Source organism: Pteropus vampyrus, unplaced genomic scaffold, assembly GCF_000151845.1.
Source record: "Pteropus vampyrus isolate Shadow unplaced genomic scaffold, Pvam_2.0 Scaffold199, whole genome shotgun sequence".
Taxonomy (NCBI): Eukaryota; Metazoa; Chordata; class Mammalia; order Chiroptera; family Pteropodidae; genus Pteropus; species Pteropus vampyrus.
Window position 1 is genome coordinate 1,667,072 of NW_011888980.1, and position 3,132 is coordinate 1,670,203.

At 53.4% G+C, this 3,132-nt stretch overlaps 1 long non-coding RNA gene across 1 annotated transcript; it reads left to right on the forward strand.

Annotated features, from left to right (window-relative positions):
- Positions 1-1,141: 1,141 nt before the first annotated feature.
- On the forward strand, positions 1,142-3,126 carry LOC105300039. Its single transcript, XR_896570.2, has 3 exons — positions 1,142-1,821; positions 2,348-2,470; positions 2,747-3,126. It is a non-coding gene; the product is annotated as an uncharacterized LOC105300039 (long non-coding RNA).
- Positions 3,127-3,132: the final 6 nt, after the last annotated feature.

Below are 3,132 nucleotides of genomic sequence, written 5' to 3' on the forward strand. Positions count from 1 at the left end.
AAGTTGAGACTGATACATATTTTTATCAGTTAATAAATAGTTATTGATTGCCCAGTGTGTTTCAGACACTGTGCATGGTAATGCTGCGTTACTAGCATTACCATGCTAGCACATATCTGGCTACAAGAGGAGGCAAAAGGAAGGCGTTAGGAATCTTCCCTGTGCCAGAACTCCTAACACAGGGAGGATTCAGAGATTGCGGAGATGTGAGGGAGACTGTCTAGGGGGAACCATTCAGACAGACTTGCAGGGTTGGAGGTTAAGAAAGTGAGAGCGCAGATGGTCTGCTTGAGGAACCTCAATGCTAGTTTATTTCACTTTTTTCATTAAACACATATACGTAGATATTTTATGTGTTAAGAACATAACTACTATGTTCTTAAGATATATCAGTGAACAAAATAAATATCCACGCCTTCATGGAGTTTACATTCTACTGGGAGAAATACAATAAGCAGTAAACATAGTAAGTAAATGATTTTTTAAAAAAATGGTAATATGGAACAGAGCAGGGGAAGGATGATTGGAAGTGGGGCTGCCAGTTTAAATTTTAAGTGGGAGACATTTACTGAGGTATATTTAGAATTTAAATATAATAGCATATGTCTATAATAATACAAATTCTAAAAATATTCCAACATAATTAGAATTTTCTGGTCTGCAAGTCACTCCAAAACTGTATCCTTTGGATGCTGCATTGACACTTTGCAACCACCAGGGCTCAAATCAGCCATTTATGAGGGGAAAAAAAGGGGTGAGGATAGGGTGGGAGAGAGATGTGGGTAATTATGTATACTTGTCCCTCGGGTGTCACGCAGGGGCAGCTTCATTGAGGACCCTGGCAAGACAGGCAGAAGAGTGTTACTGTGTGACCTGGATCAAGACATTTTGCCCTTTGCTTCTCTTCCTTGGCATGTCCTCACCCAGCAGGGGCTGACAGCCCAGCAGAGAAATGAACTTCAGCCTGGCCTTTCAGCACCCAATGCGTGTCACAGCCGAGTGGTGGTGGAGAGAGGCAGACCTGCTGGCCTTGTCTTGCGACCCTGCAGCGAGATTTTTTGGACGCTGCGCAAGGATTCCCGCGGTTACCCTGAGCGCCCTGGGTTTGTACAAAAGCCTCACTCGATGTTTTCCGTTTCCTTGTAATGTATTTAAAACGTCGCCGAGATCTAAGCATTCACCTGGACGTTCGGGTTCCTCGATCCTTTCCATCCCTGCTTCCGCAGGCAGATGGGTAGACTATTCTTATCCTCTGGAAGAGATCCCATCCGGTCGCCCTTTCTGGAGCGGAGAGCTGCTCGCATTTTTCTCGGGCGGTATCTCGGCAAAGTCCAGCAAGCCGCGCGCCGGCGGGGAAGGGGCGCGCACGCGTCGGGAGCCGCTGGTTGCGCATCTGGCGCCAGAGCGCGCTCCCCGAGCAGTGCCCGCCACGGCCGCGGCCTTGGGTTGGTGCTTTCTAGAGTGCGGGGAGCTCTCTCCCCGCGCGGGGGCACCAGAGCCCTCGGAAGTGTCAGGCACTGCGGTGCATTTTCCCAGTTCTCTTTTAAATGACTGCGGAAAAACAGATTCTCCGAGCCGCAAATGGGAAGACGGATTCTCAGACAAGGCTTGCGAGTGCTCCGCAGCCATCATTTAACTGCGCCCGCAGAGCAGTTACGGTTTGTCACCCGACCCTCCCGGATCGCCTCGTTTGTCCCTAATGAGACTCTGAGGCTCTGCCCGTGCTGGGCTTCTCGGTAGCTGGATGCTTGTCGTCCTCCGGGCAGCGCGAGCGCGGGGCACGCGTTCGCGCACACCCGCGCACACACGAAAACGCGCAAGGTACGGCAGGGGAGCAAGGGCTCTGGGTGCCCCGTGTGGGGGTGGGCATCTCTGGGAGTGAAGCTACGATCTGAGAATGGCTTCATCTTGCCAGGTTGACGGATGAGATAAAATGACGCGGCGCCACACATCGGACAGGCCAGGGTTGCTGCCGCGCATTTAGGGAACCCAATAGGCGTTAGGCGCGCTCCCTTCCCCTCACATGTCTCTATTTCCCGGGCGTGTGATGCCAGAAAAACGGCAGGAGAAAGACCCACTTAGACAGCTAGAGTTGAATTTGGAGATTCACCTTCCTCTGCAAAAGCATCAACAGGAAGACCCGCAAAACCATGGTTCCCCAAATAGATGGCCTGGAATGGGGGCGGTTATTCTTGGTTACCGATGCTGAACATGTTTTGGTGTTTACAATATTTATTTAATTTTAGTATAGCTCGCCCTCCGTTTTAGGCAGGATGGGAAAGGAGAACGCAGCGGGGAAGGAGAAGGGAGGGAGGATTCCTATAATAAGAATCAGCGCATTTTTCAGAACTGAACCCAGCCGGATTTCCATTTCAAAAAAAGGAGACAGCCTCTGCTGTGATTGTAGAAGAGACCGCGGTGTGAATTAGGGACTGGGAGGCGTCGAGCAGCAGAACGGTCCATCTCAGAGGTACCTGGATCTAAATACACACACACACACACACACACACACACACACACACACACACACACACACGTGCGCGCGCGCGCGTCTATACGGCCAGGATGTGTGCGTGTGTGTGCGTGTGTGAACTCCCACATGCTGCTGCTGTCTGCTTCTGGCCAGTGGCACAGATGCCTCCCTCCTCCCCGCTCGCCCCCAGATTCCCCTCCCCTGCCTGTTGCTTTTGTCTGGAGGGTGTTATGGGTTTGTGTGTGTATGAGCGTGTGTGTTTTTGGATTTCAGACTAATTTTCTGGAGTTTCTGCCCCTGCTCTGCGTCAGCCCTCACGTCACTTCGCCAGCAGTAGCAGAGGCGGCGGCGGCGGCGGCGGCTCCCGGAATTGGGTTGGAACAGGAGCCTCGCTCGCTCTTTCGCTCGCGCTCTCCGCGCTCAGTGCTCAGAGGCAGGAGGAGCCTGGACCCAGGCGCCGCCGGCGAGCGGTAGGCGCCGGAGCCCGGGTGAGCAGCACAAACAGTGCCCTCGGTCGTCTCGGCCCTTACTGTTCCCACTGGGCGGCCTCGGCGGCTCCCCAGGTGGGACGCGCCGCGCCACCTGCCCGCACCTCCTGCGCCCAGCGGCCGTGGCGGATTCTGCAGCATCATTCGGTGGGCCCGTCGCAGAGCTGTCGC